General features: G+C 40.6%; 1 pseudogene; it reads left to right on the top strand.

Annotated features, from left to right (window-relative positions):
• The first annotated feature begins 3,880 nt into the window (after positions 1-3,880).
• LOC109377845 (ribose-phosphate pyrophosphokinase 2 pseudogene) lies at positions 3,881-4,627 on the top strand (annotated as a pseudogene).
• The last annotated feature ends 17,437 nt before the right edge of the window (positions 4,628-22,064 follow it).

Here is a 22,064-nt window from a genome sequence, read left to right as displayed (position 1 = left end):
TTTACTCCTTATAAACATTCAAATGTCAAATAAATTAATCATCACTTCCAACAGATTCTAATAGAAATAAAATGGATATGCTGCATATCACATGTGGAGGCTCCCAGCAAAGGGAGATGAAGCAGGCAGCTTCAGCTCTGTCCCTTAGCAGGATGATACTCAAGTGCTGGAATCTCTAAATAAAGTTTTCAGTGGCAGGCAGCTCATCTCGGCTGCCATCTCTGGTTCAGTGTCACTCAAATATGTCTTTTTCTAAAATTTGGTATTGAATCTACTAAATGCATTCATTAGTTAAGGAAATAGAAAATCATACATGGCTCTAGGTAAAATCCAAGGTTAAAATGTGTTTTCCCCTATGAATTGAAGTTAATAAATGATCAGATTGAGGTGGAAGATTGCTCTCTGCTCCAGTGCAGGTTTGATTATGGAAAAAAGCCAGGTTTTTAAATGGTACAAGAGAGAAGGAAAAATTACCCTATGGGGTATCCATTAAACAGGCTTCTCTCCTTGCAGATAACCTGATCCATTAAGGTATGAGTTGGATGGGAATTGTCTGTAAGAATAGTAAAAGCCTTGTCCTAAAGTGATTCATTTTCATCAGGGTTTTTTTTTGTTATTAATAGTTAGTAACATTCACGTGTCAGGCATTGTTTTAAGTGTTAACATTTATTATCTCAACTCTCACTGCCTCATAAAGCAAGTACCATTATAATCCCTACTTTAGCAATAATGAAGCTAGGGCATAGAGGATTCAGTGACTTGTGTAAAGTCACCCAGCAGGTTGGTGGCAAAGTTGGGATCTGAATGACCTTTAATAGTCAAGTTATGTCTCATATTACACAAAGGCTCATTAATTCAATTCCGTTCAGCTGGACTCAGCTCAGCAGCTATCTATGAACTGACAGCCACATGCAAAGCACCACATGGTACAAACCTGTGAGATAACCTAGAGGAAAGTGCTTTACAAAAAAGGTACAATGCATTTAAAATGAAAGTATAACTATATGACTAGTAAAAGGGAAAATAAAATGCTTCTAAACTAGCAGACCTATAAAATAAATTATGGTGAATATGGAAAATTTTATTAGAACATTAGAAGGCTTGAACATTCTCCTGTTTTCTTCATTAGTAAAGCAATTGGACTTTTCTTTCCTCACTTTAGTCAGACTAAAATAGAAAGCAGTTTGAAGAGCTGACAATTGGAGAAATTTTTAGATATAACTCATGTCACTATGTTAACAACTGAAAAACTTCTTGTGGTACCCAAATACCTGTGCACATCTGTCTTTGTTTTTGTCATCATGTATTGGAATTGTGTGCTTTTTGTCTGTCTACCTCTCAGAAGTTAGCGTCATGAGGGTGAGGTTTGTCTTCTGTCATCTGTGGCCCCAGTATGCAGTGCTCCTGGCACACAGAAGACATTCTTCAATAAAAGTCTGTTGACCAGCATTTTTTAGTGTGTGTGGAGGGGCGGGGAGGGGGGGTGTTGTTTTGATATGTATAACTGAAAAATGCCAGAAAATAACTCAAAGCTTTCTGATGTTCTGCGCTAAGCAATCAGAAAGAGAAATGAGGAAAGCAATTCACAGTTGCATCAAAAAGATTAAAATACCTAGGAATAAACTTAACCGAGAAGGTAAAAGACCTGTATTCTGAAAACTGTAAGACATTAAAGAAAGAAATTGAAGTGGACACAAATTAATGGAAGAATATACCATGCTTATGGATTGGAAGGATTGATTTTGTTAAAATGACCATGATAGCCAAAGCAATCTACAGATTCAATGCAGTCCATATCAAAATACTAATGACATTCTATTTAAAAGTAGAGCAAATAATCCTAAAATTTATATGGAATCACAAAAGACCACAAATAGCCAAAGCAATCTTGAGAATGAAGAACAAAGTTTGAGGTATCATGCTCTCTGATTTCAAACTATACTGCAAAGCTATGATAATCAAACAGTATGGTATTTGCACACACACACACACAAAACAGACACATAGATCAACGGAACAGAATAGAGAGTCCAGAAATAAACCTGTGCTTTTATGGTCAATCTACAACAAAGGAGGTAAGAATAGACAATGGAGAAATTACGGTCTCTTCAACAAGTGATGTTGGGAAAACTGGACAGATACATGCAAAAAACAAAAATGAAATCAACCACTTTTTTACACAATATATAAAAATAAACTCAAAATGAATTAAAGACTTAAATATAAGACCTGAAATCATAAAGCATCTATAAGGAAACATAGATAGCACACTATTTGACATCAATCTTAGTAATATCTTTATAAATATGTCCTCTCGAGCAAGAGAACAAAGGCAAAAGTAAACAATTGGGATTTCATCAAACTAAAAAGCTTCTACAACAAAGGAAACAATCAACAAAATGAAAACACAACCTTCTGAATGGGAGACGATATTAACAAATTATATATCCAATAAATGGTTCATATCCAAAATATATAAGGAATTCATAGAACTCAATAACAAAAATTATAATCCAATTAAAAATGAGCAGAGGACATGAAACATTTCTCCAAAGAAGACTTACAGAAGGCCAACAGACATATGAAAAGGTGCTCAACATCATTAATCCTCAGGAAAAATGCAAATCAAAACCACAATTAGATACCACTTCACACCAGCCAGAATGGCTATTATCAAAAAGTCAATAAATAACATGTGTTGGCAAGGATATGGAGAAAAGGGAACCCTTGTGCACTGTTGGTGGGACTGCAAATTGGTGCAGCTGCTATGGAAAACATTATGGAGGTTCCTCAAAAAACTAATAATAGATCTACCATAAAACCCAGAAATTCTACCTTCAGATATTTATCTAAAGAAAATAAATTTGAAAAGATATATGCACCCCTATTTTCACTGCAGCTTTATTTACAATAGCCAAGATATGGAAGCAACCTAGGTGACCATTGATAGATGAATGGGTAAAGAAGATATGGTACATATATGCAATGGAATATTACTTAGCAATGAAAAAAGAATGAAATCTTGCCATTTGCAACAACATAAATGACCTGGAAGGCATTAAGCTAAGTGAAATAAGTCAGAGAATGATAAATACCATATTCTTTCACTTGTATATGTGGAATCTAAAAAAACAAATGAACTAACAAAACAAAAACAGATGTACAGAGATCAAACTGATGGTCACCAAAGGGGGGACAAGGTGGGGGATGGGTGGAAAAGATGAAAGGGAATATAGTCAATAATATTGTGATAAGTTTGCACAGTGATAGATGATTGCCAGATTTTGTGTGGTGATCACAAGGTATATAAATGTCAAATCACTATATTGTACACCGGAAACTAATAGAATATTGTATACCAACTATATTTAAAATTTTTTAAACTGAAGATTAGACTACAGAGAACAAAAAATAATAGTCTTTAAAATTAAATGCAATGTGGCACAGGAATGCTTCTTGCCCTCCTTAGTAAACAAATAAGCCTGAAAATCTGTTTTATGGTGAAAAGATACAGAGAATGTCCATAGTTGACTTAAGTAGTACATAGTTGACTTAAGTAGTACCTTCCTCCCACACGGCTAATGCTCTTTGCTCTCCCTCCCTTTATGGGAACTGACACATAAACTCCCCCAACCTTCTCCTTTATCTTTGTAACAAAGGAAAATACCAGCGCAGTGCTTTGCACTCTCAAGGGCACTTGGGTCAGCAATCATCATTTTCTCTCAGATACCTCAAATTCTGTTGTGAGTTGTAAGCTTGATTTCAACTGCACTTTTTGAGCAAGACAAAACCAAAGTATTTGGAGCTTATAATATTTAATCCCTGTGCCGCAGCAGCCACCACCACCTGCACCACATACCCTTGAGCGGCGTGCCTGACTATGCCCAACATTCCCTTCAGTGGCAGCTGGCATCAGGACCGGTGCTGGCGCGTTGATGCCCGTCGGTTAGGAGCTCAGCAACCAGGAGACCAGAGTCGACATTAAGGAAAAGTGTGAGAGGAGCAGGTGTCTAAATCATCCAAAGTGGCTGCAGAGGAATTAACAACAACCTACAAGATTGTATCGTTATCCAAGGCAAATACAGTGACTATGTATTTTTCATACACCCAATAAGATAAAAAAAAAAAAGAGTCGTGCTCCAATTTATGCAAAACTTGTGTCCAATATGCTATCGGTGGCTTGGGGGGATCATACCATCATTATGGACCTGCATACAGAGATTCTTTGATATTCCTGTGGACGATTTGTACGCGGAGCCCGCAGTCCTGTGTTTTGGGGACTACATTGCGAAGTAGAGAAGCTGTATTATCGTTTCACCGGATACAGGGGAAACCAAAAGGGTAACATTAATTGTGGACAGGCTGCATGTGGAATTTGCTTTGATCCACAGAGAAGAAGAAAGTGAACGAAGTAGACTGATGGTCCTGGTGGGCGACGCGAAGGACCTCGTGGCTGTCCTTGTGAACCACATGCCGGAGACATGGGGCACCATCTGCCACTCTTAACTGGGGCTACCAAAGTTTATATTTTCCTAACCTATGAATCTTTCCTGGGCCAGATATTTCTAGAATAAATAATGCTGCCTTTGACACTGCTGTCACAAACACAATACAGGAGGAGGGGTAGGGAGGAGAGGAGGAGGGGTAGGGAAGAGGGGAGATGAGAAGGAGGAGTGGGGGATTGTGGTAAAGAGAGCCAGGCATAAGGTTCCTGGCTCATGGAGAGGCAGAAGGTGACGATAGAGGAGATTCTCTTCTGGCCATCCCTTAACTCCAGTGCCCACCCCTCCCCCACTGGTTTAAATATATCCAGAGAAAATGAGGAAAAGGAAAACTAAAGGAGACTTAAATCCCCTAATATTTTCTTCTCCCACCTGTACAGCAGTACTGACGATGTGGAAGTCAGGCTCTGTGGTGAGAATAGATCCAATATAAAATTTTGGGTTGTGTTGATAGATGTCTGCGGCTGCTTTATTTAATTATCGAGCAACTATGGATATTTACCAAAGCTTCCTGAGGTAACAACTGCAGGAAATAAACCCCAGCAAGCACCTGCTTTGAGAGAAATTTGGGTTGACTAAAAAGAGAGAAGCAAAGTTCCCTTTAAAACTCAAATACGGGCGCCCGGCTAGTTCAGTCGGTAGAGCATGAGACTCTTAAAACTCAAATACTACCTGAGAATAAGCAAAGAACTGAATAAACCTCTAGGTAATGCAGAGGAGGCACATTAAATAGTCAGCAGGTAGCTAAGAACTGAAGAAAGGATACTGCAAAGAGAAGAAAAATTACTTCCCAGGAATCCGAGGACCAGAATTCTAACTCCTCAACTGGTTAAATGCATGACTTTAGAGAATTTACTTACTTCTCTGAGATCTTTCTCCTTGTGGTTAAATTTAGTCCTATTTGTCACTTTTTCATTGTCTAGTCTGTGTCAGGTACTGTGCAAGACAACAAGGAAGCACCAAACAGAAGACCTGGCATGAATCCTCAACAAGATTACCTATAACTAGAGGAAATAGTTAAAAACAAACTCCTTACTTTCTGAATTAGAGAAGGCTGTGCAAGATATAGAAATAATCTATTTTTTTATTTGTTCAAAAAGTACGTGTGTGTCTCCTTGGTGATACTGTGTGCTAGACTCTGGAAATCCAAAGATTAGTGATAAGTTTCCCATTCTCAGACCCTTTCGGCCTCAAGGTCATCATCACATAAAGAGAAGTTCAAGCCACAATGCAATATGTTAAGCACTACGATAGAGAGAGCGCTGCACAGGCATTATAAGGAGAGAGGGGTTCAGTCAGGCAGGAAAGGATTCATTCACCTGAACAGGCTCTTAGAGGGTGAGAAATTCACCAGGGTGTGTAAATATGGAAAGCTGTTTAGGCCATAACAAAAAAAGTACAAAAATACAATGATTAGAAATAACAAGGAATTGTCCAGAAACAGAGGATACTTGGAATTCCTAAAGTAGAACAACAACAACAAAAAAGGTGATGAACTTAGCAGGTGATGCTGCAGAAGCAGAATGCTTAGACTATGAATGAAATTTAGACTTGACTTTCTAAGGGAAGAGGAGCCAATGAAGGCTTGGAACATGTTCAAATTCACATTTCAGCAAGCACTTCTGGGTGGTAGTAGAGAAAACGCATTATAGGGGTCAGCAGAGATGACACTATAAAACCATTAAAACACAAAGATCAAATTAATGACATGGAAACATGTCTACAACATAGTGATAAGTTTAAAAAGCAAGTTACAGTGGGCCTGCCGAGTGGCGCATTGGTTAAGAGCTGGCTTGGGACGCCAGAGGGCCCTGGTTTGGATCCCACATATGTGGGCCAATGACACTGCCCTCTACAGCTAAGATGCTGAACAACAGCTCAACCTGGAGCTGGGCTGCTGTGAGTTGCCGGCAATGGCATTGGCTGCAGCCCCTGTGGCAGTGGGTTGCCATGGGCTACCGTGTGTGGCCGGCAGCCAGCGTGAGCGGCCGTCCAGAAGCCGGCGACTGATCTGCCTCGCCCGGGAAGAGCGCAATGATGGTGCCAACTTGGGCCAGTGAAGCAACGTCCTCCACAACTAGACTGAAGAATAAAACGACAGCAACTTGTCTGTTCCCTTTCCCCCAATTTCCCGATAAAAATCTTTAAAAGCAAGTTACAGAACAGTATGCACAGTACAGTCCCATTCGTGTGTGATAAGTTGCTGGCTAATATGAGCAAAACCATTGTAACAATAACAGCTTCTAGGTATTGAGAGTTTACTGTGCTTCAGGCATTGTGCTAAACAGCAGATAAAATATTGCTGTTATCTCAGTTCCACCTCATAGTAACTAACTGAAACCAGTTAAAATATGACCCCATTTTATATCTGCAGAACCAAGGCTTTGCCTAAACCCCTTGCCCCAAATAAGTGGGAGAGCCTGGAACTGGATTCACAAAGTACCAGGTGCACTTGCTCAACTCCCCCACCTGCACCAAACTGAAATAATAGAAAAGGATATTTTAACAAAATAAATCTATCACAGTTGTCAAGAATGTATTAATATTTCAGCAGTGAAACATATAAACATTCAGATTAAGAGAGATAAATAAAGACAATTAAAAAGTGGCATGTCAGTTCATGACAGGCTTTATTTCCAAATTAACTCACATCGGATCAAGCTTAGCTGCCAAATGAGTGGGAAGAAAAAAAACACTTAAGATTTTACAGAGCTTTATGAATGTCATAATTATAGATAATGAAGTATAAACTTGTAAATTTCAACATTATTATTGGAACACACGTAGGGTTCTAGTTTCAAGTTAGCTAAATAAACGTATCTGGCAATCTTCCTCCCTTATAGCAAACAGTGAAAATGATCAAGAAGGTAGATTTTATTTTCAATAAATAAACAGATAACTAATGAGCAGCATTTGCATTTTCTGTATAAGTTTAGGTTGCTAAAAATAAAAAGGAGAATGGGGAAGAGCTTCCAGGTAAGCTTTTAACAGGTTACAAAATGGTTTCAGGTACACAGACAGATTTGTGTTTCTATGGTTAGAAGGGTAGGAAGCTTGTGGACTGAAATCTTTCCTGCTATGCAAAGACCTCTGTGTGATACAGAAGAAAAAGATAGAGTTCTCTGTTAGTCCCCAACTTCTTCAACCTGCCCCTGGAACAGTACCATGCAATACACTTATACAATAAGTGTTACTGGGGACAAACTTGCAAGCATTCGAGTAGTAGAATTTACAGAATCCCCCAAGCTCTTATTATTCACAGTGCTTAATCCACGTGGTTGGGATGCAGCATGACCCCACCCTATAATGCCCTACATATCTATAGGTCGGGAGGGCAGGAAACACCTGTGTTATATAATAATGTAGGTTCCCTGTTTGAAAAAATAAGCTTCTTAATAAGGAAAACCTCAGCTGATATCAACCTTCTGTTGAACTAATTCAGACTTGTTGAGCCAGCTTTCTGCTAAGCTACAGTAACTAGACGTGAGAAGGACAGAAACCTCCAAGGCCATTCAGATTTACCTCCCATCAGCCCATTCCCAGGTCCTTGGCGTCTCATTAAATATAATTACCATGTCCACCAGTTCTGATTGAAGCTCAGCATAGTGGTTTTCACAACTCTGTCTGGGAGTGAGATATCAATGATGTCCCATGGTCTGGGACAGATGAAAGTGACACATCCAGCATCACAAGGAGTTCAAATAATGAATCATTGCCTAGAACAGTAATGGAGGCTGTTTGGGGCTACTCATTCCTTCCTGTAATTGGAAAAGAGAGTTTTGGCTCTGACCAATTGAACAGTCACACCACCCACTGGCGTCAAAGAAAGTACAGTGTGATCTATATCCATCTGTCTGCTGAGGTTGAGCAAGCATAAGAGAAAAAAGAAAAAGGAGAGGTAGGTACTGTACCATAAAAAATGGAGAGGAATGTCTGTTCCTCCTCAAATTCTCCTAGTTCCCTATCCCCTGAGTTCAAGGTATCTTGGAGCTCAACCAAGGATAAAGTCGTATGGGCATGTGCAACATGTAAATAATTGAAGATAACCAGCTGAACTGATTTCATGCTGGTCATCATTGGAGAGAATGGTATCTTCCAATACATGTTAGAAGAACTGGCTTTTAGGCATCCTAGTCCTTTTTAGTGGTTTCATTAATGAGATGATGGTTGTACATGTTTGATTGGCTTTGTCAGTCCAGATAACTTCCTTTAGATGGGATTGCTTCATGCATATGTATATGTGTGCACGTGTAACATAAAGACTGAGTACCTAGTAAACTGTAATCTGTTTCTATAGAGAGGTCTTTAGTAATCCAGCCCTAGATTAGTTAGTCATTAGTGTTGGTCCATTGGTCTGTGTAAAGGTATTCCAGTCTGCCTGGAAATAGTATGCTCTCTAGCCAGGAACACCATTTGCAATTCAGCCTACTGTGAAAGCGTTCAATGCTGTGGGTGACTGGCAATTAATTATCACTAAGATAGTTGGCTGCAGCATTCTATTGGCTATTTCCACCTTGGGGCAAGCTCTTTACCTTTGAACCAGGCTGTCTTTTTAGGTGTTAAGTCTTATAGACAAGACCCCAATCTTGTAATATATTAGACAAAGTCACGTTGCGGGTGGCGAGATAGCCCCCCGTGTATGAAACAACTCTGGTCTTTGGGGCCAGCTGTAGCCCATAATAAGAGGTACCATTTTCATATCACCATGGAACTTCTGGGAGTTTTTCCCACCACACGGAAATTTAGTTACAAGAGGACCTTTTTCAAGATGAGAATGCTGGATCAGATAGTCATGACTATTCATTCTCTCTGTGAAGCAACCTGTCTTTCATAGCTTCTCAGCAAAAGTAAGAAGTTACCAAGCCTGAAAGCAGAGAGACTGGCAATACTAATAGAGCCATATTGACATAGTTTCCAGTAGGCTCTATGGCCACAAATACTGGTAATTCTATGCCGTCAGAGAAGATGAGATTCTGGGACAGGGAATGATTCACTGTCTCCTGGACTACTTCCAAGGCTTCTGGCTATAGGGGGTTCCATTGAAATTTGGCCATCTGTCTGGGGACTCGGTAGAGTTGCTTTAGGAAAATTCCCTGGTGTGAGATGCATTGTCTATAATTTTCAGAGGCCAATCAAGTTCTAGGGGTTTTTTTTAACAGCTAGTGGCTAAATGGCCAGCAGTTTAGTTTTACTTGGTTGTAGAATGTCTCTTCAGGCTACGGCCCAGAGATTTCCCATGATGGTCACTTGGGAGGAAGGTCTTGGGTTTTGTCATCATTCAATGCCCATTATCTCTTGATGAGCTATACTTAGGTGGTACATAATACAATGTAAGACTTTTTCTAAGTGAATACCATTATCATTACAACATAACCTCCTAACATCCACTAACAGTTTACATTATGTAGGGTTTGTCCCGCTCACTGATGAGCCAGTCCCTGAAATCTTGCCTCTCTGGTCACCAGCCTGGTTCATCGTGCACTGGTGCCACAGAGCTGCATGGCCCACACATGCTCAATAGGCGCCCCAAGAAGCCAGGTTCCACCAGGCAAGGGAAGCTTATCAGGTGGTTCTCAATACCCTGCATAGCCCCAGCATGAAATGAGCCCTCAACCCTTCTTGAAAATCAAATATTTTTATAAGCGACAGATTTAAAGTGGCAACAGCCCAGTCAGCCCTATTTCTGTTGCTATTTGATGGGGTCCTGAGCTCACCTACCCATCAAAACCTCCAGGTGTCTCTCATTAAAGGGAATCATGGCTCAGCCAACAGGCCTCACTTTGACCAAGCAGTCCAGGTTAGCTCAGACCAACCTTCAGGATGGAAATACTTATATGTGGAGGTGAGGGCTTTTAGTAAGGCAAACGCCTTGCTCCTCACAGTCAGCGTCTGAGACCCTACCTCTCAGGAGACTGCCTGGTTCCTGGTGTCCAGTGCCCCAAAGCTGTGGGGCTCACACATGTGCAATAGTTGCCTGAGGCAGCCAGTGTCCTCCAGCCCCAGCAGCGATTATAACATGTCATAAGAAAAAGACACTTTCACAAGAATAACAATATATAAACTTTCTGGGAATAAGCCTAATAAAAATCTGCAAGGCCATTATGGAGGCAAGTATGAACTTCAGTTGAAACACATAAAGGAGACTTTAAGAAATGGAAAGATATACTGTATTTATGAAAAGGAAGACTTGACATTCTAAAAAAAGTTTAATTAAATACACTTTAACATAATTCTAAACCAAATCCCAAGAACTCATGGTACTTGTCAAAGTAATTCTAAAATTCATGTTGTCCAGTAAGAAAGCAAGATTCACTCTGGTGCTTATTAAAATACATAGAAATAACATTTATTACATTCACTAATACAACTGGCCCTCATTAAATGGTCCTATGTTGGAAGTGTGCTAATTACTAACAGAGCTCATAAGGCCATCAGCTTTGAGTGAGTCCCAGAACAAGAGAAGGCTGTCTGACAAATGCAGGGCACATGGCAGGTCAACAATCTTCACCTGAAAAGCAGCTTTTGATTCCATGTAACCCTGGGACATTAAGTAACCACTACACTAAACTGCTATTGTAAAATACTTCATCTGAAATCCTTCTGAAATAAATACTAGACAAAAAGGGTCCCATTATTTTCTTAACTCCAAAGCTTCAGAGAGGTGCCAATAAGCCGCCTGGAGCAGTTGGGGAAAGAAAACAAAGCATATGCAAGCACTCCACCCCCTCCCTACCCCATCATCAGATCCTGTTCCCTGCCTTTCTGCCCCTGGGCCACTGTGTCCTTCCAGACCAGGTCAGCTAACTTGGTCATCATTGGGCTTGAACACTGCTGGTTATACCTCTGTGCATCTCTGGGGTTGGGCTGAGGACCTGCTAGTACAGCATCTTGTCAGGAACCAGAGTCAGAAACTGCCATATTTTTCTGCATTTTAATAACTTTTCAAAATAAAAAGATGTACAAATAGAATTTTTTTTTAAAGATTTTTTATTGGGGAATTGGGGGGATGGGAACAGCGCAGGGGAATTGGAAGAAGGGGAACAGACAAGTTGCTGTCGTTTTTGTTCCTCAGTCCAGTTGTGGAGGACATTGCTTCACCGGCCCAAGTTGGCACCATCACTGCGCTCCCCCCCCCCCAACGAGGCAGATCAGTCGCCGGCCTCTGGACGGCCACTCACCTCGGCCGCCGGCTGCTCACACCGGCCGCTGGCCACACACGGCAGCCCATGGCAACCCACTGCCACAGGGGCCGCAGCCTACGCCGTCGCTGGCGACTCAAGGCAACCCAGCTCCAGGTTGAGCTGCCGTTCAGCATCCCAGCTGTGGAGGGCAGTGTCACTGGCCCTCATATGTGGGATCCGAACCGGGGCCCTCTGGCGTCCCAAGCCAGCTCCCAACCATCGCGCCACTCGGCCAGCCCTACAAATAGAATTTTTATTTCAAAACTTAATGCATGTATAAAAGACATTATAATAATGATGCTGTATAAAAGTGTGAAAATCAAAATATTAGGAGAGAGAAATGTGTGGGGTTGTTACAATTCCAAAATAAATTATTAACTTAGACATGTAATTGATGTTTCCTATTGTTGCCCAAGATAGGAGAGAATCCCAGGAAAGGGCTAGGAGCTGAACACCTTACAGACATGCTAATGGCTGTGAAATTTATGCCAGAGTTTTATTATTATTTTTTATTATGCTGAGGAGAAATTTTATTTACAAAGGATCCTAAAGGGAGTGATATCAAGTGTTGAAAAACCTAAAACCTTACAAACACAAGAGATTTGTCCCTTTGCTTATGCTCCCGTTTGGATTAAAATCTCTAGTATTACATTTCAAAAAAATAAATCTATGTAGGGCATCAGGAAACATAATTTTAAATTTGAAAGTGAAAGGAGAGAGAACCATTTTGTAGTGGTTCAGATTTTGAGAGTGAGCTCTTTTATTTTGGTCTTAAAATGAAAATGCATCCATTTTGCTTTAAGAACCCTGAGCACAGAGGCATTTATGCCTGTCATAAGAGCTTACAAACCTGGAACAAATACTACCCAAGAATTAAAGGATCAAAGTCATAATTATGATGCAAAACTGGTCTGAGCAGCCCACAGCAGCCCGGGAAACTTTTGGTGCTGGGCAGTGACCCAAAACCTGTGCCACAGCCTTTCTTGGGCAACGTGAGCCTGAGGCAAGCAGCGGCTGACTGCTGTATTCTCAAGGTGTTTTGCAAAGTGGCCACAGGCCAGGCACTGGCACAAGAACTAAATCTGTATTAACCTTGGAAAAGCCACCAGCCATACCTCATGACTCCTTGTGACCCTGCCCTGTCCTGCACAGTTAGGGCTGCATTGCTAAAGGCACTCTCAGTACAGGGTCACCAGCACGACCTGAGCACCTACGAAGGCTCTTTCAATAGCTGAGCCTTACAGAAACCCGGCAGGTGGCAACAGGTCTAGGGTGAATCTGTGGGAGTAGGGGAGCTCAGGAGGCTCCTATGTTTCCATCTTGGTCAACTCTAGACTAAACTACCAGTTCCTTTAGTTTATCTTTAGAAAATTCTTAAATCATATTTCCTAGAAGTATTCCATTTTGTTAAAATACCTCCTAAGACATGGCCTGAGCAGAAAAACAAAAAATAAATACTTCAAATGTGTTCCGACCAATATGGAGAAATGTTGTAAATATTTATTATAATTAGCACTTCCTATCTTGTGTTAATTACTGTCACTTCTATTAATAAAACCCAAGTTTTTGAAGCTGTTGACAGTAGGTGTCACAAATTTGATTTAGGTGAAGACTACCATCAGCTAATTTCCTAAATCTCTTTCATAGAAACTGCTATTAAGTTCCTTTGTGAATTTTGTTATTTCCACTGTTGCTGTTGTTTTGTTTGTAATTTTAATGCAGAGACTTTAGTTATTCTATGTTGACTTCAACGTTGATACTGATATTGTATCAAACCCTTCTTTCACTAGATAATACTCCCATATCATATCAAAACCTTCTCTTACCAGAGAAGGTGTTTAGATGGTGGATAGTAAAAAAAAAAAAAAAAACAGTGAAAGAGCATGGAATTTGTATGCAGAAGGTTTGAGTTTAAGCCTGGATTGTTCTGTTGCATAATCTGATTGTCCACATGTGATATCAAATCAGTAATTTAACCTTTCTTTTTTTTTTTTTTTTTAAAGATTTTTATTGGGGAATTGGGATGGGAACAGTGCTGGGGAAGTGGGGGAAGGGGAACAGACAAGTTGCTGTCGTTTTTTGTTCTTCAGTCTAGTTGTGGAGGACGTTGCTTCACTGGCCCAAGTTGGCACCGTCATTGCGCTCTTCCCGGGCGAGGCAGATCAGTCACCGACTTCTGGACGGCCGCTCACGCTGGCTGTTGGCCGCTCACGCTGGCTGCTGGCTACACACAGTAGCCCATGGCAACCCACTGCCACAGGGACTGCAGCCTACGCCGACGCCTACGCCGACGCCTACGCCGCCAGCGACTCACGGCAGCTCAGCTCCAGGTTGAGCTGTTGTTCAGCATCTTAGCTGTGGAGGGCAGTCACTGGCCCTCATATGTGGGATCCGAACCGGGGCCCTCTGGCGTCCCAAGCCAGTTCTTAACCATTGAGCCACTCGGCTGGCCCAATTTAACTTTTCTGAGTCATGGTTTCCTCATCTGCAAAATGAGAATAAGATTATTTCTTCTATGGTAATTTAAAAAATAAACATGAAAAATGGGAGGGTTAAATAAACTAAAAGCTGTGTGTCTAAATATCATCATATAATGTTTCCTTAGCTTTTGTTACTATCTCATACTCTATATTTGCTTTTATTTGTTTAGCTTTCTCATCACCAAAATATATGTTCCCAAGTGGTGATTTTGTAGGTTTTATTCACTGCTTTATCCACATTGCCTTGAAAACTACCTAACTGGCAATATAGTAGGTGCTAAAAGCATTTATTGACTGACTGAATGAATAAATAAGCTCCTTTTCAAGACTTTGCTACTTACAGACAGCAGAACACTTTTAACTCCTGATTCCACTGGCTTTATTGCTCCCCCATTCCTCCTTCATCATCATCATCATCATCACCATCACCATCATCATGATGTTAGCATCTATTTAAGTGTTACTTTGCCCCAGGAATTACAGTCTCTCCTCATATTCTCTTGGGATGCACACACTCCAATTCCTGCACATCTATGCACTCCTTGCACCATTTCCCAATGCTAGTCCAGTTGTCATGGTTGGATACACAGCACTTTCTATTCTTCTCTAAATCTTAGTGCTGTCTCAAAATGCAAGAGGACAGGATCAGGGATTTAACTTTTTATAGAATTCCAGGTATTGCCTATGTTGAATGCAATTAACAGATGCTTCTTTTGCTCCTAATATCACATAGCTCACTCCTGTGCAAAATGAAACATGGAACCACTCATCTCCTCTGTGATAGAAATCTATGCCACACTCTAATCTCCAGGGACCCATTAATGTTTTTATTGTAATTAGCACTTCCTATCTTGTGCTATTGACATTTCTTTTCTTTTTCATTGGACCATAAGTAGTTAACAGTGAATGGGGCTGTGAGTAAAGGGCTAACAAAAACTTTGCCCATGCAAATTGACTTTAGGTCTACCTGAAAACCTGATAAAGGTAGAATGTTACCCACGTTATTAGGCAGATTGCTATAGTAAAAATTACCTCTGATTAGCAAATGGCATCTGGACTGGAGGACTATGAGTAATGTATAAATTCCTACTGTGAGCCATAGCTTTCTGAGTGCAGTGTACCTTGAAACCAAGAGTTCCCCTTAGTCAACCCAAGAGCTATGCCTATGGAGCCATGACAAAGAATATTGGTTGGTTCCTATACCGAGCTTGAGGCTCCTCTGCCAGGACGGCTGCCACTCATGTGTGTGCTTCCATTCCCTGGCACCTGAGATGTCACTATTGTAGAGCTAGTCCCTGGACTGCTGTGAGAATTCCTACTGATGTTGCCCTGCTGGCATGTTGTTTCCCATCCTGTATCCTACAGAGGGGCTATAGGCCAAGATTTGTGGGCATGTAAATTTGATTTAGTTGCACCTAAAGTCACCTAGAGCAGGCGTTTCAAAGGCATAACAGATCTCAGTTTTAACTGAACTAATCCCTAACAAATGAGCTGTGAGGACTTAGGAAGGACAAGAATCATAATGTCTCCCATCTCTGAAATGTCCTTACCTGAATTGAAGAGAGCTTTTCATAAGTTTCTTTCTTTATAATTCTTCATGTGGACAGTGGCGATCACTGTGGAGGGGAAGGAGGAACTCTGCATAAGGTCCTGCTACAAGCACTGTCAGACAGGGGAGAAAACTTACTCCAGACCCAAGATGCAGAGCTGGGCCTCAACAGCTCCCGCACACACACCTCACAGATATTTCACGTTAACACTTTATGGCTTACAGTTAATAATAAAGACACAATCCTACATTTGCATCCACACTTTCAAATACATGCCTTCATTTAGCATTTCTAATGAATGACCCAGGGAATAAAAAGGGCAGTTAAAATAAACCATATTATACTGATGAGTAAACAAAACAAAAAAAACTTAGCCCCAAACAGCCTAAGACCTAAAACTTGACTATAGGTCTCCTGACTTCTAATTCAGAGTACTACTGTGCCTCTCCCACTACAAGATAAAGAACTTCCAAAAAGCCTGGAGGAGAGACCAGCAGAGGAGAAAGCACCTGACAAAACTGTTTGGGTTAAGGAATTCCAAAGAGCATTGTTATCTGGCTCTTTGTCTGCACATTACTTTTTTTCTTTGGTCCGTGTATTAACTCATATTTCTTTCTTGCAATTCTATTCCTTGCTTCTCTACTTCTTTTATTTCCTAGACTTATTTAACATAGGAGATCCTAAGGCTGGGTCCATGACAATTTATCTGACACTGCTGCATCCACTTTCTGTTGCTCAGTTATAGTCATTTGGCAATAACAGAGAAAGCCTTTACTCTGGTCTGGACCAGGCCCCACTTTAGCCACCAGTGGTCGAGAAGGATGGAGTATGTGTTCAACACTGTTGATGCTTGGGGGTAATGGCTGGTGGGGCAGCAAGGTAGGGTCTGGCTCCTTAACCCAGATTTCACTGGAAGCCCCCATCACTTTTAACCAAAGACAGTGGGGTCCCATCAATGGGAAATGGAAAGGATGAAGCACCAGAGAGACTCTGTTCTGCTTCAGACTTAACCAGTAGAGAAAATGGAGCAAAACCGAAATCGTACTCTTACTTAATTGGTCTCTTATCAGTTCTTGTCCATGAGCAGCAGTCATGAGCATTACCTTGATCCCTCTTGTCACAAGGGCCTGTGGAGAAATGTAGTAGGGTAAATGAACGGTTCCAGGTACCACGGGATTGCTTCTCTCTGGAAAGAGATGGCAATAAAAATACTGGAACAAAGCTGAGGAATAGAAAGAAAAAGGTCTAATTCCCTCATACAACTACTTATAAGTTAGTAAATTAGAACAAAAACATTATCCCTGCCTTATCCACACTCTGAAGGCCAAAGTGACAACCAAAATGTCAAACCTAAAGGAAGAGGCAGTTAGACTATATGCATTCACTTTAATACAATGTCTTCACCTATTTGCATTCACCTTAATACAATGCCTCCTCATGAGTCCTGGATCTTCTCCAGTGCATCAGAGACTTTAAGACAAACCTCCCCGTCTAATCTTTCACTCCAATTAACACCCCATGTGCCCAAATTCACAGGATGGATTTGGGAACACACACACAACTGCTGGTTTTCCTTTATTCAATGGTAAACTCATGTGAGTTTTGGCTTAGTCAATCCATAGTCACATTTGTTGCTTATGGGCCTTTAATGCCTTTAACTAGAAACAACTCTAGGGAGATTCTAAAGCAAAGACAGAGAGAAGAGGCTGAGGGATTTATGTACTTAAGGGATAGAAAACTGAGATTGTGAACACAGATACAAAGAAAAACCAAAGGTATACCTTCCTGAGCCTTAATATCAGAATATCCTGAAGATGAAAGTATTTCTGAAATGACCTTAGAGCCACTTGTTGAATGTGAGGAGGTAGTTTGCTACTAATGAATTCTTTTGAAATATATGGAAGACTGAGAGAAGTGGGAGAAGCCAACATGCCATGTATTAATCACAGTCATCCCTCCACTACCATAGGTCCTATCAGAACACAATGTTTCAAGTCCCTAGCACCAGTAAGCAATATGGTTTATTGTTAGGTGATCATATAACTTTTCATCCAAACTAGAACACTTGAGAATGAAAGAAGGTGATAACCATGACTCATGACTCTTAGAGATAGCAACAGGTTCCACTTCTAGGGATGGTATTTTGTTTCAGACTAATGTTCCTTCTAATAACAACTAGACAAGCTGGACAAAAATATTGTTAAAAAAACTTATTGAAGATCCTAGACATACACTAAGGCAGGATTTCAGAAGCCAAGTTCCCAGAGAGGCAGGGGGCCTAAAGAGGTGAACCTAGCATTTCACACTGATTTTCCCTTCTGATTCCTAAAACATCAGCTGAGAGTCTGATAAGCTGAGCAGATTTTTTTCAGCAAATTTATAAGACTTGGGGGAAATTTTGTGGTTCAGAGACTGCCAAGGTGGAGAGGCTATGACAAACCCTAGGCTTTCAACTGGGACCCAAAGGGCTATCCCCTAGGTATCAGGGTGAACAAGAATTAGACTTGCTCTCCTAAGAATTGACACTCAGCTCCAAATCATTGAAACTACCTTCTAAAAGCAAAAATAAATCCATCTGAAAGATCATCAAGAGCTTCAAATGATCTCACTAATGTTTTCATTTTAAAATATCGACATCAGGGGCCAGCCAAGTGGCTCAGTTGGTTAAAAGTTGGCTTGAGAGTATGAGCTCTGAGAAGCAAGATAACTGGTTCGGTTCCCACGTAGGCCAGTGACGCTGCACCCTCTACAGCTAAGATTGTGAACAACAGCTCAACCTGGAGCTGGGCTGCCATGATTCGCTGGCGACAGCATAGGCTGCAGCAGGGCTGCAGTGGGTGTCATAAGCTACCATGAGCTACTATGAGAGGCCAGCTGCCAGTGTGAGCTGCCAAGAGCCGCCATAAGCGACTGTCCAGTGGTTGGCGAGCGACTGCCTCACCCAGGAGGAGCGCAATGATAATACCAACATGGGCCAGTGAAGCGACATCCTCAACTAGACTGAAGAACAAAAGGACAACTTGTCTGTTCCCGTTCCCTGATTCCCCAACGCTGTTCCCCTCTCCCAACTATCCAAAAAAAACTTAAAAAAAAAACAAACAAACAAAAACCACCTCAGATAAAAAGAATTCTGAAAGTGTTCATCAGGAAGGATTTTAGAACCTTGAAGCCCTCATTACCTTTCTCACATCATGCTTTTATTTAAGGGTTTTTGTGTGTGTTTTTTTCCTTATTAGGTTCACATCAAAATGAGAGGAAGGCACAGAGATTTCCTATACAATCTTTGCCCTCTTCCACTAACAACATACCCCAGCAGAGTGGTACATTTGTTACAATTGATGAACCTACGCTGATACATCATAATCACCCAAAGTCCATAGTTTACATTAGGGTTCACTCTTGGTGTTATACACATATACTTATATTCTATGGGTTGCAACAATGTTTAATGACATGTATTTATCATTATACTATCATAGAGTATTTTCACAGTCCTAAAAAATCCTGTGCTTCACCTATTTATGCCTTCCTCACCCCTAATCCCTGGCAACTACTGATCTTTTTACTGTCTCCATAGTTTTTCCTTTTCCAGGATGTCATATAATTGGTATCATATAGTATGTAGCCTTTTTAGATTGGCTTCTTTCATGTAGTGATATGCATTTCAGTTTCTTCCATGCTCTTTCATGGCTTGATAGCTCATTTCTACCGCATGCTTTAAAAAAAAAAACAAAAAAACCCCCCAAAAACCATTTTAACCTACTCGAAGTGCAAACAACATCTCATTCTCTTAGTATCTGGATTGTTTACAGTCTAATTGCAATTTAAGAACAAAGTTTCCTAAATATTTATCTTAGCTTAGTATTCTGTTGAGTGTTCAAAGTAAGTTGACAAGAAATGCTGTGAATCCATAGCTACTACCCAATAAGAGAAGAAAGAAGGAAAGCAGGAAGAAAGAGATTCAGGCAGGGAGAAAGCTAAGAGGGCATTTTCTCAGTTTTTCTTTCTTCTTGTTATCTACAACACAAAATTGGAGAATCAAGTTCTCTTAAAGAAGTGAAATATCAAAACATAGGGAAATGAAGACTACTTTTATTCTTCCTTACCTCGATGCCTGTCCTCCTTCGGTCTATTCTCCACAAAACAGAAAGAATCTTAAAACATTGATCAAATTGTCTCACTCCTTCCCCTACATGAACCTATCTGACATTTTCTCAGAGCACTGAGAATGAAAATCCAAATGTCTTTTCGTTCCCCAAAGGCCCATAGCCTGGTCTCTGTAAGACCACCAAGAGCTGATTTGGGCCCGGGTTAAAAACAAAAAATTCTGGGTGACTTGTTTGATAACCATCATAATACAGCCCAGTCTGCTTTCTGGATGACCAGACCCCACTAATCTGTGTAGACTTTGTCCCCTTTTTCTCAGCGTCTGGCTACCGCCTGTCTCTCCCATGACTCTCATTACTTTCCTCTAGCCATTCAAATCTGTTTTCTCTTCCTCACATATCTAAGTCTTTTTTCTGAGTTGGGGGTGTTACACATGCTACCTCCCAGATCTGGAATGTTCTCCCACCTTTCAAATGGCTAACCCTTTGGGTTTCATCTCTAAACTAGTCTATTTCCAAACTAGCTCCCTTCCTGCCCACCCCTGCTCCCCATTTTCTCTTTCCCAATCCTTTGTTTCCTTTATATTACTTATCAAAATTCAAGGGATTTTCTTTGCCTATTTACTTTTTTTACATCTGTCTCCTGACAACAGGGATAGTATCTAGTCAGCTAGCACATTACCTGGCACGTCATAGGCTCTCAGTAAGTTATTTGTTGAGTGAATACATAATTTAGGCAGCCACTTAATAGAGTACTCAAGGGAAACGTCAGGAAAAGAAGGCACATTTGGGGATCAGGAAGCGACCAGGGATTGTCTTTAATGATTTGAAAAAAACAGCCATTTAGAAAAATAAACTTTGATCTTTGTGAAATGATTCATCTTCCCTTAGGCTAAAGAAGCAGACATGCTTTAATAGGGTTGTGATAGAAATTGCATTAAGCTTTGCCACAAACTTCTCGATACTTTGCCCTTGAGGATATCATGCATGCTAATTTTGCTCATGAAAGATGATAGTAATAAAAATAGTTATCAGGTCATAAAGGACTGCATGCTTAAATTCTTCAGAAGATGGGCTATATACTTATTTCTGACCTTTGGTTTTAGGAAATGAAGGATCTAGAGACTAAAATCGACAGTTGGATCCTCTGTGCATATAAATCATGGCCATCATAACATCCATAACTTAGGTGAGGTTGAGTTTTGGTTTATGATAATTGTCCCAGAAAAAGTGTTCATATCCAAGAAAAAATCTGATGGCAAGAGATAGGTAGTACTTTTTTCTTTTTACCCAAAGATATCCCTTAAATATTATAAAAACGGAAGTGTGAGGTTCTGATCACATCACACTGATTCTCCTCAATTAAGGAGATTTCCTGATCAACAGCAGAGCAGAGAATCTATGGTGAAGCTGAGACATTATTCTATCTTGGGGACAAGTAGTTTGAGTTTAGAGAAGGACCAGAAACCCATGTCAGGTTGGAGAATAGGAGTGAAAACAATTTTTCAGCTATAAAAATACTAAATATTTAGAAGATCAACAACCCACTAACACATCAGCTGTGCCTGAAACCTGCCCAAATACTATTGCCACTGTTCTTACTGAAGAGGTGGCAGGTCCTCTGACAACCAATATAAGATAGTGGGTATGGTGCTTGCCAATCAACCAAAGATGTGCCACAAATGCATGAGTGGGTAAGAGATTGCAGATAATTCTTAGGAAAAGCAATTCTGGAACACAGCTCTTTCTCACAGGAAAAAAGATATGCTGGATTTTTCCCCTCAAGGAGGAACCTGGAAGTCCATCCAGAGTGCCCTCTGAATGAGCAATCACCTGGCATGGGGTCCAGAGAGCTCTTCTGGGTAACAGGTGGTTATTTGACACAGAAGGAATAAGCAGAGAATGGGGGGGGGGGAAATTCAGAGCATCAAACAAGTGCAAGTGGACTATGGCTTCAATTCCAAATGGTCATAAATTGGCAAGACATTGGAAAAGGGTTTAGTGGGAACAGAAGGAGCAAAGGGACAGTGATTAAGGCCATTTCCAGAAACAGAAACAGACATGAAACTTATGGGGAATATGGTTGACAGGGTGGGTGTTAGATGTTCTTAACATTCTCTTTGGCCACCCTTAAACCCAACAATTCTAACTTAACAATTCCATGAATTGTTAATTAATTGTATGAAAAATAAATTAAAAAGAAAAATTCTTCTATTCTCTTTATAATAAAAGTAATCAAGCAATC

Source organism: Hipposideros armiger, unplaced genomic scaffold (assembly GCF_001890085.2).
Source record: "Hipposideros armiger isolate ML-2016 unplaced genomic scaffold, ASM189008v1 scaffold_1584, whole genome shotgun sequence".
In the NCBI taxonomy this organism is placed as follows: Eukaryota; Metazoa; Chordata; class Mammalia; order Chiroptera; family Hipposideridae; genus Hipposideros; species Hipposideros armiger.
The sequence above is the reverse complement of the archived record's forward strand: the minus strand, read 5'-3'. Positions and strand labels throughout refer to the sequence as shown.